Below are 13,847 nucleotides of genomic sequence, written 5' to 3' on the forward strand. Positions count from 1 at the left end.
GCTCTGCTGACGTCACTCGCAGCTGTTGTAGTGACAGCAGTGTGGATAAGTGCTGAAATCTCTTGAGAGGCTGAAGCACACTGAATTAGTGATTCCCACTGTTGTACTGAGGATCATGAGGCTGCTATTGAGGGTGCTTTGTGGGGTTTTGGAAATACAGAATTCACTCGCGTTACCATGGATATCACTGTTTTTTCTCTGTATTGCAGGGTGATATTTAGATCCTTTCCTTTTGTGTGAAAGTTGCAGGCAGTTCATCTGTGTGCTCAGCTTTGACAGTGTCTTGAATTCCCCTGTGCTCTTCTCCTGATGATTTAGATTAACTGTCACCTCAGACTTATTAACTGTCATTTTTGAGGAAGTTTTTGCTTGTCATTGGAATGTAAATGAAGTAATCAAATTGGATATATTGGTAAATGTGAATATAATTTTGGTTTAACCTCATATTTTTACATCTTAATTCCATATATATACATTTTAATATTTTGTGACAGTATTTTTTAACCTGTCATACTTTGGTCTGTGATTTGTGTCCAGCTGCACTCTCAGTAACTCACTTGAATAAACCCTTAATGTGGACTGATATTTACATTCGTCTGTTCTTTTTGCTTTTTGTTTTCAGCTTTTCAAATGCTTTTTACAAGTATTTTTTATGACCTGAAAAAGACAGTTGTATATAACAAGGGCAATCCTGAAGTGAACAAAGCAGAGGATGCTCTTTGGGACAAGTGATGGGTGCTTTCACTCGCAGTGTTTTTTTGCTTCTTGCTGCACGCAGTAGAACAGCTCTTCAGCGAAACCTCTCATCCAGCTGCACTGTGAGTTGTTAGCAGCTGGAGCTGTCCTCTTCCTGTTTAAGGAAAAGACATACTGCAGTCTCAGCCTGGGATTAACACTTCTGTGGGCCCTGGGTTAATATATTTTGATGCCCTCTGCTTGTAAGCCTTAAACCCAGTTAAAATAAAATTGTTCATTCCCATGTTCGTGAATGATATGTAGTTAAGATATTTAAAAATTCTTAATTAATTCTTTAACTATTTTACAGTTAAAACCAATCCAACATTTTCTCTTTAGAAACGAATAACCGGGCATTTAGAACTCAGCATTTCTTTACACAAAGGGATGTGGGTTCTGGAAGAATTTGCCTAGCAGTAGGTGGCGCTCCACCTGCGCAGTGAGTTTTGTCTGGCAGACCATGGCCTCGAGGACACACCTCTACACTAAAAGAAAGATGTCTTGTATGCATAACTGCTGTGGCGCAAACAAGTCAGTTGATATAACAGGTAGGTGACGCAAAACAACGGAAAACTGAGCAAATTATACAGCATATATAGTGTGAAACACTACCGTGTTGGTACAGGTCATAAAATATTTTATTTCAGCCTGATCTGCCCTTCTTGAGTGTAAAAACGTAAGAAAAACAAAGGCTTTTTATGCAAACATTTCAATTACCAAGTTGCAAAATAGACTTTGGAACTATCGGATTGCACAATGCAAATTGTAGTGTAATTGTGATGAAGCTGTGTGATGTTGATTATATAATTGCTGACCCAATTAGCCAATTAGAGAGGATATTATTGCGGTAATTTACTTTTTATCATGGAGTAAATAACCACAACGGTTATTATAAGACCAATAACAAAGCACAATCCCTACACTTGTTTGGAACCTTCAGATGAAAAGGTGCCATCAGAGACCTACATTGCCTGAGCCTGGAAACAACTTCTCTTGTTTCAAGATATTTTATACTATCGGCTAGATGGCCTTTTTTCGTTCATAACCTTAATATATGTTTTTGAGGGTATTATTGAAAGAGGATGATTTTCTGTAATTGTGCTGGGAATTTGAGACTCCCTCCAGGCTTTCAGATCACTGTTAATGTGAGATTAAAGTCCTTTAGAAGAGGCCCACAGGATCAGATGGAAAATAAAAAAGGTATAAGAGACAGTATACAAATGTGAAAAACGTTGAATAACATAATGTTTTGCCATTGCCATTTAACCCTAGCAGATGAAGGTGGGAATGAAGAGAAGCAGTTACAATGTACAGTGGATATGAATACTGATCAGTTTTTCATCCACTCAAAATGCTAAAGCAGACAACTTCAAGTTTTACAACTTCTCATTCCACCTTTCGTGCATGTAAGCTAGTCACCCTTATAGCTCAACAGTGTGAAACAGCTGACTTTACCAGTGACTCAGATGTATTATTGAATCTTATAATTAACTGACTGACCTTACTGATTTACTGATAACATGTTCTTCAAATGTATGCATTGATTTTACAATGTTTCCAGTTTTAAAAACTTTCAGGTTATCAGATTTTGGTTTTATGATTTTTGCAATGTTTCATGCAAGTGATAAATTATATTCTGGGGTTGATTAGTACACATCAATTAGAAGAACAAGAAAGACCTACGTTTATAATATTTTATTGCTATGCACCGGTGCGTGTTCTACCTGGGATTTGTGGAGTTTTCTTCATGTGCATCGGTTTCCCTCCACCATCCCAACATGTGCCGAATAAGGTATGCTGCCAGGATGAGCTCCAAGTTTCTGGAACCATTATCAGGAATAACCGACTTTCCAAAAATGAACATTAAAGTGTAACACAATTAACACTGAATTATCTGATGGGTAATTTGAAATGTTCAATACAAAATATGCTGCTTTAATTTTGACTAATGCATGAGATCCCTGCGTCAATTAGCCACCGACAGTGAAATGAGCAAGATGGGTCTGTTGGTGTTTTGTTTCTTTTATTATATATTTTATACTCTTATATAGCTATATTATTGTTCACGTGTTTCACAAAAACATAATACCCATTACATCCACCATAAAAGGTTCTACCTTGTCTATGAAAATGAAACCATGCTATTTTTTACAGATGTCCACTTCAGTAAATTATCCTCTTAGGAAATGAAAGAAATAATTTTGAGCAAATATCAGGCTCCTGACACTGACCTAGTAAGGGTTTCATGGTTTTGTCATGCAATAGAAAATAAAAAAATATTGGTTCTGATGGGAGCCATTAACTGTCCAGATCTATACAGTAGTTATACTACATTGTTTTTTACTGCAAATGTTTAAAAAGTTTATTTCAAAATGAGCATTTAAAATAAACATTAGAAAATAATTAAACATTAATAGTATTTTTTTAAGGTACCTCCAGGAGTCCAAGGTATTAAATGGAAAAAATGCTGAAAAAACTTCTGCAACATGTTTTTATAGCTCTTTGGCTTATTCTGTGGCTATCTTTTAACATTTCTATAGTTAAATCAAGGAAATAAAATTTTCATTCATAATATCCCAGAACAGAAACGATGCTTTTCTTCAAAATGTTTTAACTTAATTTCTCATACAGTACTGTAGTTAAGAACATGGGCGGAGAATCAAAAGAAATGCATCACACTTTTTGTGTATGGTTTTAGTGAATAATAATGAATCGTGATTGCGTCTAGTTCACCCTCATGGACATCACAACAATACACCAACTGTTATCCACACCAATTCATAGAGAGGTCCAGGTCTGATCTTCTCATCAAGAGAATCTAGTTGCTACAGAAATCTTGTACTGATTTTATGGCAACTTGACTGCACAATGTTCCATTGATCCGTCCTCGGATCTCACTCTCTGCCCTTCCTGGGGGCTCGTCCTGACAACATTACAGGTGGGCTGTGTGTCCTCATGCTGCTCGTGCAAGGCCAGGTTTCTTGCAAAGTGAGAATGGGACAGTTGTCGTGGATCTCATGCTCTTCAGGGAATAACCATAAGAGATGAGTTGAATGATTTTTTAAACTTTCTTATTTATGCTACATTTGCAGTAAGGCTATTATTTTTGAAAAATATAGAGATCAAAGTTATGTAGCTCTTAGAGCTGTTCTGGTTCCAATAGTGCTATGGTAACCTTAATTGCACACAATACTGATGCTTCACATCTTTCTTATTAGAAAAATGAGTTTTTATTGTAACATTTATTTTTTTAGAATTAAAGTGATAAAGCATTTAAGGTTCACTTTCTTCATGCTTTGAGCTTGTTTTAGGTAAGCAGATTTGGATGTAACATTTCTTTGGAGGTGAAACGGAACAGAATAAACTTTTTTTCCCTCTAATTATAAATATGACCTTCATACATGCAGTTCTATGCACAAGAATTTGTTTTTGAGCAACAGTGAATTTGTACAGAAATAATTTTTGATTGTTTAAAAAAACAATTTCAGCTGTTTCAAATTGTTCTACCTTACTGAAATAGCCAGAAACTGGTTACGATCCCCATGTGAGTGGGATGCCTTGGTTAAGTGTGCGAGGCTGAAGCCCCGCAGATCTGATGGGGTGGAGCTGCGGGTGGCGGCCCTGCACTGCGCTGGCCTTATGCCAAGCGCTTGGTGCTCCTTTCTCACCCTGTTGCCAGGCTGCCAGCTGCAGTGGGACATGCTTTGCCAGAGTCACCTACTGTTTTAATGTTTTTTTCTGGAGAGATGTCCCACTCTAAAGAAATCTCATCAAGCTCTCAGGGGAAAGCAGTAACAAGTGGCACCAGAAAACAAACCAGAGAAACGTAATGAGCCCCTTCTTCTAAATCCCCTTGGGGCTGTGTACCTGGCTCCAGTGAACATGAGCATTTGCTCACTAGATTTTCACCCACTTGGCGCTACCAGCTGGATGTAGACAACATACACTTCAGTTAAGTCGCCAATACACAATATTTTTATTTCCTTTGTTTTTAATCCGTTATTTGTCATCCATGACCATCTTTTGCATTTGTGAAAATACTTGAAGCAATTTTACAGAAGTGTTATGAGATGGAAAGCGTGTTGGATATGAGGAGGGTTAATTTTCTAGACTTTTTCAATTAGGTTTATTATGTGACCCTTAAGCCCAAACAGAGCTTTATCTTTAAATTTATAGGACTGGTGTACTTTACCAGTAGTGATAATTTCATGTAGCCTCCTGTAGTTTCACACCAGAGCACTTATCCAATGTATAAAACCTTAGGTTCCATTTTGAGACAGCATCTGCATTTATTATTTTTTGTAATGAATCTCTTGCTCCTTGGCTGAAGTTGAGAGTTGGAAGGATTTGCTCCCAGAAATCGTGAAGTCGTAATGGCCGCTCCTGCTGTTGCTCTTAAACTTGAGTTCTGAGCCAGAAAGCAGCTTTCATTAGCCACCTGCTGTCTTTCAGATTTCATTTTTGTAACTTTTTCACCCCTCTTTTTAATTTATTGATGCTTTGTTCCAGGCCCCGCCATCAAGCCTTACGATTCAATTACAATTTCTGTTTACAGTCTTTTCCCCATGAGATCCTGTTGCAGAGATCATATAAATACTATAACTTCTCTGTGCTATAAAACTGTAGTGGACATTAAAGATCTTAACTATGGCAAAGTAAAGCATGGAGTAAATCTGTCTGTAAGACTCTTGATCCTTCGCAGCTGACTGCTGTGTGCAGTACAGGCAGCAGGTGCTAAAGGACGATGTCTAATCTCAGTGGCTGCCTCTGCCAGAAGAAACAAGGTGGTCTGTAGCAGTTGTGGGTTGTTTACGTATTCCACAAGTCCTTTGTGAATCTTCAAATCTTAGTTTTGTGACTCTGTGGACTGTGTTTTGAGAAACAAAATCATCTCTTTCTCACAGCTGACATAAACTTGTGTACTTGCAAACGCAAAACATCCCTGTACCTTCGATCTTGGGGGGGGGTTCCAACAGGTTTTATGGAGCTAGAATCCCAAAACGCGGGCAAGTTCCACAGTGACCCGTAACCAGCACTTTCCCCTTCTTATCAGTGGAGAAGGGGGTAAGCAGTTTATTAAGCACTAATTGGTGTAATAAAATGCAGTATTTAAATGGAAATAACATAATGCAATCCAACCCATCCACTCTTGGATGTTTTATTTAAAATTGACAAGAGTAGAAAAGCATGAAGTTGTTTTAGAATATTTAATCTCTTATTAAATTTTGTACTTCTTAAATCTTTGTTTCTTCTCAACTTTGTGAAAGTTTTTTCTAAAACATTGCCCAGTGGTGCTACTTATGACTCTGAAGTTGTTCATTGCTTTCAGCCCAGTACTTCCCCAGTGGTTACTCCAGTAGTTGTATAAGACTGAGATTAGAAACTAAAATAGTTCAGGTTTCTGGAAAATGAAATGTTTTTTTTAATAAGGGAGTTGATAAGCTGACGTTATGAAGCTTGATTTTTTTGGATCTCATACTCAGGCTCCGGATGGTGGATGTGACTCGTGGCAGACCTAACGAGTTCCCATAAAATCCTATGATACCTACAGTAAAAACACGATGGATTTCATTTAATTCCAGGGCGCAGGAGAAAGAGCTATAATTATCGTTTTTGTAGGAACATGCTGAGTTTCTTGCAGATCTCCTAATGGAGGAAGTCATTAAATCTGCACCACCACGAAGTCAATAATGACTGCTTGAGTGGAGGGTCTCCTCATTTTTCTAGTTAGTCCCAGGCGGCCACACGACACGGCAGCATTTTCATATAGTCATTAACCATGGAAGCACATGGATGCTGTTCAATATATATATATATTTTTGTTTTCGTGGGTCGGTTGCTTTTTGGGTAAAATTAAAAGCTTTGGTGTTGCAGCAGAGACCGCTCCTAAATGTAGATGGGGCTGTCTTTGATCTTTTGATTTTCATGTTGAATGTACAGATGCTTAAAGCATGTGTCCTATCAACTGCTGGCCAAACTCTCTAATTCTTCTGGCTCTTGGGACAAATCTCATCCTGTTCCTTTAATCAGATAATTGTTTTTTTTGCAAGGTAAAAACAATTGCCAATTACTTTAGAGTTATTTATATGTAAACATATAGAATGGATTCAGAATATTTTATCACCTTCAGTGAGTGATAAATGTAGCTGCTAAGTTAAGAGAACTTTGTTTTTTGGATTCAGATACCAGTATTGTAAACCCTTTTACAAGGGTACTGGATTTAAGAATCAAGAATCATCAAAGATCCTGACGAGGTATACCTGGTGGACTCCTTCAAGATCAACAGTGAAACACTAGCCCGAGGACATAAGTGGAAGCTAAGGGTATATTTGAAACTGAGAGCAGAGGACACATTACACAACACGTTGTGGAGTCTTGGGCAAGCTATCCAGCTATGTTTTTTAAGCTAAATTAATATACTGTACTTGGCTCCTTCAGTCAATGGATCATTTTGTTTCTAGTAACCAGTCCATCTAGAATGGCATCTAAATTCTGCTCTTGAGGATTCTGAACAGCCAAGTCAGATCCCCTCATAAGTTTTATTTGCTCAGCAGTTAAAAGCACATTTAATTTTTTATCCTGTCTAAATACATTCCTTTAAGTCCATGCATGTATCTTGTCTCTCTTCTCTTTGCTAATCCTGTTTAATCTTGTCTGTAAACCTGACTAGGTTACTTACAAACTCTAGATGAAATAAATTAAAAGTGGTGTTCCTAATATAGATCCCTGTTGTACGCCATTACTTCACTCACCCATTTACCACTTATCTTTATTTCCTTTAACCAGTTATTTATCCAAGTACATGCATTACCTTGTATTGTTATTGCCTGGCTTGCAGTTTAATCTTTTATGCAGTTTTAATCTTTTATAAGAAATTTTGTCAGTGCTCTAGCCAGCTTAATGTAGTGATGATTAACTTTGTCAGACTGCTTAGATGACTTTAGAACTGAAGACTAAAGTTATGAAGATTCTCTTTTAACAAATGTGTCAACCTTATATTGGCCACTGATGGTCCTGAAATTTTAGTCTGGTGCTCCCCAGGTGATTTGTCACTTCTGTCTTCCTTACTTTGCCATAATTGAGGAGTTCTTTCTTTTAGGGAGTTCCGACAGTCTCAGTAAGAAATCTGTCATTAGCCATGTCTACAATTTTGGTTTTGTGAGGATGTCCCTGGTGGCCCATCCATCCATCTTCTGGCTACTTTATCTAATTCAGGGTTGCAGGGGAGCAAAGCCTCTCCTGGGAAGAGACGAGCGCAGGGCAGAGTACACCCCGGCAGGACGCCAGTCCTCTGCAGGGCATGGTACACTCCGGCAGGACGCCAGTCCTCTGCAGGGCAGGGTACACCCTGGAAAATATTAAATCTTCCGTAATGTATCATTTACAAAAATATTTGTGATTTCATGAGGCTGCATTGTAATGTACTGTAACGTATATGTTGATGTCGTTTTTAGCACTATTTCTCTCACGTTTTTATTTACAAGCCTGACCCATGTAGTTCTGAGATCCTTGATTTATCTTTCTGGTGTACAGTACCACAGCTCTTCATTTTATGTCTATCCAGTGCATTGCACATCTGCTAATATCTGCTGTATTTGTTACTATTGCTCTTCATGAGCTGTGTTTCTGTGATGACATCTTTGTAGGCTAGCTAGGTACATGTAGCTTCCATTTCTTGCAACTTGTTTCTTGTTCTGGCTCTTAAATGTAAGATCTGGATGATCTGGTCCTTTTGACATGTTCGTTCCTTGGTCTTTGTTTTTGAATCTACCCCCGTTTGTCTTTGGATTCTGCACATTTCCATGGTCTTGTTCTTCGGTTCTGATGGATTTGATTATCTTAATTTTTCATGTTCCAGGAATGTTAGATCTGATGTTATTGAAATAATTTTCAGCTCTTTCCACTTAAGGTACATGCTGTGTGTAATACAGTGTTGCATTTATCCTAGGTGAGTCTTTAGAAGGAGTAGTTTAATGTAAGTTTTAGTTCTTCTCAGATTTATTGTGACTTTTGATGGTCAAATTATCAAGAAATGTTTAACTTGCTACAATGCATACAGTATAAAAGTCATGAAGGAGGAGCTTTGTGTGTTATAAGCATAAAAAAGAGGTTACATGTTAAATCATGTGTGTTTTCTCTAAATTTGTATTTGTGAAACTTTATAACCCAGGCTACTCTGTAAAGAATCAGAGCTTATTTTCCAATTGCTGAAAAAATCTGTTCTGGGATTTCGCTATCACCTTTCAGGGACATTTAATATATAATTTCTTCCTGATCACACACGGCCATTTTCTACTGCACCATTATCAGAAATTAGTTTCCTGTTCTAATGTTTTGAAGTATTTTGAACTGGATTGGAGCCCAGAACACCAGAAGGGATAGGTTTTAAATGGTAACAAAACTTTGTTTAGCCAACTTAAAAAAACTAAAGAACCAAACTTATTTTGGCAGATGGTATCAGTTCTCCTCTCTGAAAACTGGCTTTAGCTGCAGCTAATGAAGCACACAAACAATTGTTACTCCTAAGTTATATTTAATATTCAGTATGATGCCTCAAAGCAATAATCTTATACTGTACTATGTTTAAAAGTAAGAATTGATAGTGTACCACTGTAACAATACAAAAGAACATTAGTCACATAAAAATACTTAGAAATTCAAAACGGAATTAACTAGGGCCCTGTGTACCTCTGTTTGCGCGAGTCTGGAGGATGCCAGAAGCCGAATTTCAGTGGCAGTACCAGACAGGTCCTGATATCACGTTTTTCTATATATCCTCTGAGAGGGTGGCATTTCTCAGCTGCTGGATATGACACATTAAATTTCCATTTGATGACAACTCTGTAATGAGATTTCTGTAGCTTTTCTCGTTGCCTAGTCACTAAACTGCACTGGTGGTGAGTGGGTAATCGGGCTGTAGTTTTAGGGCATGCAGAACTCCTGGCATCTCATTAATGTATAATGGCAGGAACATTTGGACATTATCTCTCCTCAGTCATAGCGGAGGACCTGCCCGTTGATCTTTTTTTGCGTAGCTAGAAGGCAGAAATTACATGAATTGCCAGATGTATTCATGCATAAAGGACTGTTATATGCTGTATTTTTTATATAAAAGATGTAACTTTTTGGGGGCAAGGGAAGTGCAGTTTAGTTTCTGGTGCGCTGTACCTGTAGTCTTAAGTGACATTTTTCTCAATGTGGATTTTGATTTTAGATGTCCAGCATTACTCCCCCTTTCATCCCCCTCTTGTGGTGCTTGAGAGGCTAGAGAGACTTTGATCAAAGGGACCTGTAACAAGGTCTGTAAATAACTGACTGCTAAGTCGACAAAGAAGATGATTTTGCCTCCTCAGACTTTACATGCTACCACTGCTGAAGGCACGCAGAAAAGTCTCTGTAGATATTATTTTATCCGGACTGATGTTGCCTATTAAACACCCAGAAACTTCAAATTGGGCTAGATACCTGAATTCATCCAATGTATCACAACATGGGAGAGCAAAGCAGGTAGTTGAAAGAAATGTTGAATAGAATAATCTTGATCTGTGGATAAAAAAATATTTATCTCTAAATGGTACCATCTTTCTCAGTCTTTTCAGTCTTTAATCATATTGCTTAATTCACTTCTGACACATGATCGATAATTAAGCCCCTCTCACCCCTGGTTTTCTTTGAGAAAATCTGTGTTTAATTGCTTTTGCTTTGGCAACATTTTCATAAAAGTACATTTTGCTGTCTAAAGGAACATCACGCTTCCTCAGAAACCCTTTGTCAGGATGGTGTGACTGTTGCCTTTGTGTGTGATCCTGTGTCTCTTCCATCTCTTCAAATGGATCCCGGAATTGCAGGTGGTAATGTAATCTCCAAGGACGAGCGATCAGAAAATTGCATGGGTGAGGTTTTAACATTGTAGTTTATTCATGGGCTATTGGGGTAAGCGAAAGGCAGAGTGGAGTAGCGCCAGAGGTAAATGCTATTAAAATAACAGAAAACCAGGGAAGCAGTTCTCCGCTTCTTGACAGAGCACTGGCATGTCTGACTTGGGAACCTGTCAGCAGTAAGAATGAAAATTCCCCCATCTGCTCTGAGCTCGGAGTGGAGCTCAGCCAAGCATTGAGAACTCCAGCTCTGCTTTTGAGCATTCTCACACACGGCAAACCCTGTGGAGATACAAGTGTGTAGTGTGTAATTGACGTTTCTATTTTATCTGAAGACCACTCTGAGGAACTAAAAGTTTTTAGAAAGCAGTAAACTGACTACTGTAGAGCTGCGTGAGCTGGTTTTTATTTATCTTTCACTGCTTGCCTTAGTTACTGAGTGAGAGCTGGTATAATTTGTTGTGTTTCGGGGGAGTTGCAGTTGCTCTGTGGTGAGCAGGAGACAGAGGCTCGGTACGTTCTGGCTCTCACTCACCATTTAAGTTCTCTGGGCTGGATCTTACTTCCTTCACAAAATTAAGCCGGTGAGCCCAAGACTGTTTACTTAACCTGTGGATCACCTGGATAAAGATTCTGCATGAGCAGCAGGTCCTTGGCAAAAATTGGGCGCTGAATGAGTGGCACAGTGAACTTGGGTCTAAAAATGTCAGGATGTGAACACACTGAGTAAAAGAAAAAATAGCACTTTACTTCTTGTGCAGTCACGGTTCACAATCCCAAGTGCTACCCAACAAGGCCCGTTACCGTAGTAGCAATGTAGAAGAAGAAGCAAGCCTTCATCTTGTATTCGATATGGGTATGATAAATGCACTTTAATGGAGGGAATGTAGCTTAATTACTGCAATGGTGTCTAAACCTGGTAAGATCTACCAAACCAGTCCAGGTCCAGAACAAATGAAACTCCAGCTCCAGAGCATACTTGTGCCTTTTCCATTTCCAGTGATCGTGAAGAAGGGAAATATTTTGTATAAAAACCCTGTGATTACGGAGGCAGAATGAAAGGAGCAACAGGCTTTTGGTTCATGTTCATTTTTTAAAATTTTCTTAACTTTACCTGGACTAGAAGGAATTAGAAAATTAAAAGTTTAAAAATGGGAAAGATCGCAAATGTGTGCTGGATGTTGTGGTGTGAATGAGTGGCACTGTGGCCTGGGCAAAGAACAGGCAGATTCTACTTATTCACCTTCCAAACCTGCGAGAGGACAGCAAACCTGGCATTTTGCAAACATTTTTTTACACTTTAAACTCCCTGTGTATGTGACACAATTTTCAATGTGTTCTCCCTTTATTAGATTTTGTGACCCCCTCCCCCCTATAAGAAAGCAAAATTGTTCCTTGGTAGGCACATGCGATTGCTCCTAATAAATCCTTTAGATTTCACGTCTGTTTGTTTATATTGCTTGGTGAGGTTTTTGCCGTTTTATTACCAGTTTGTAGATCCCAACCCCCCACATCTCCCCCAGCCACAGCCTCCCATTTTTTGAAGAATGTTCACGGTAATTGAACTCAAGGCTTTCAGCTCAGTTCATGAAATAAAGCAAAAATGTAATACATGAAACCAGGGCACAAAGAGAATTAGTTTTTTTGTTGTTGTTTTTTCAAAGGAGCCCCTGCAGTCTTTGGATTAAGTCATACATTTTTTAACATTGTGCAGCTAATGTGATATGGGCTGAGGTTAGAGGCTTCATTCGATTTGTACTGGCTTGCCTGTTGCCACCAATGTCATAATTACCTCCAAACAACAGTCAAAATGTCATGGGAGATCCAGTTTAATCCTGTTTTGCTTTAGGGTCCAGTGTAGCGTGTAATGATAGTATTTTTTTAGATGGAAAATTTTATTTGTCATAAATACTACCTGTAGGAGCTCTTGCGGACACAAGTACCGGAACTCTATATCGAAACGACGTTAGCTTCTGTTGGTATTTATAAGAGCTGACTTTACCAAGCTCTCATTCATTTTAATGGCTGATAGTTAAGGTGTTGTGCTGAATTATTGAAGACTCCGGGTGCCTGAATTTCTGTTACAGCTACTTAATTACAGGTGACCTATTTGCAGATTGTTCCCCAGCCACTGTTTTTGACAGGTTATGACTTGATCTTTTTATGTGCAAATGAAGGAAATGCAGAGTGCTGTTCAGTGGGTGTTAAACAGAATTACAGGATAAGACCATGAACCAGAAAGTAAATCCTTTCTAGTCTGAGCCTGATTGTCTTGCTTTTATTTTTCCGTGTTGTGTGTCTGTGTTACCCCCAGCTTTCCTGTCCACTGGTGTGGTCGTCAATACAGTTATTTCTGCGAAATGCAAGTTTCCATAATACAAATTGGCTGTAATGCAACTGGTTCGAGAAGCTGTTTCCTGAACACGGGTGCATGTAGGCTATAACACATGCAGAGTCCAAACGGCTATCTGGCAGCGCTGCAGCACACCTGACATGCTGGTGTATTCTCCTGTGTATTGACCTAGTATCCATGAAAATGATGAAAAGGATAGCACTTACAATAGTTTTTATTTTAAGCACAATTGTGTATTGGCATTGTGATAAAATTATGGTGAGTGCTATTCTTTTAATCAGTTTCTGTAGTTGTCATTTGAGGATCCAGCACCTATTGTAAATTTAAATCGGTCTGTCAGTGCCCAACCTGCATACGCAACAACGTTGTGTATCTGCTCCTCTACTATATTTTCATTCTTTGGAGACATTGGTATGAATATTGCTGCTCCATTGAGTGGCAAGGGTATGAACCATTCTGCTAGTGGTAAAAAAAGGAAAGCTATTACTCTGGAACAAAAGCTTGATGTTAAAGTTATATTAGCGAAATGAAAGAACATATCTTGTACACTACTGCGCTTAGTAGTGCGCATTGTTAAAGTAAAAAAAAAAATGCTCTCTCGCCTCTCTCCAATGCAGAATTTCTCATTGCTTAGTGATGTAAATACTGATGCATATTATGCCTTATCTATTTTTTTAGTGTTTTCTGTTTAATATTATCACAAATACACATGCAGATGTAATACATTCAATCTAATAATTTTTCTATTGAACATGACCAATCACTATAAACAAAATGCTTTTATTATTGTGGATCTGTTCTCTCTGCCCCCTAACTCCTTAAATCCCATTGAACCAGTGGTTTCTGTAACAAGATTTTCTATATTGCGGTGTTTTCCAGGA

General features: G+C 38.4%; 1 protein-coding gene across 3 annotated transcripts in view; it reads left to right on the top strand.

Moving 5' to 3' along the window:
* Nucleotides 1–13,847, top strand: part of kdm4b (lysine (K)-specific demethylase 4B) — a 125,814-nt gene that overhangs the window by 69,061 nt on the left and 42,906 nt on the right. The gene's annotated exons all lie outside the window — the stretch shown is intronic.

Source organism: Lepisosteus platostomus, chromosome 27, assembly GCF_059453375.1.
Source record: "Lepisosteus platostomus isolate fLepPlt1 chromosome 27, fLepPlt1.hap1, whole genome shotgun sequence".
Taxonomy (NCBI): Eukaryota; Metazoa; Chordata; class Actinopteri; order Semionotiformes; family Lepisosteidae; genus Lepisosteus; species Lepisosteus platostomus.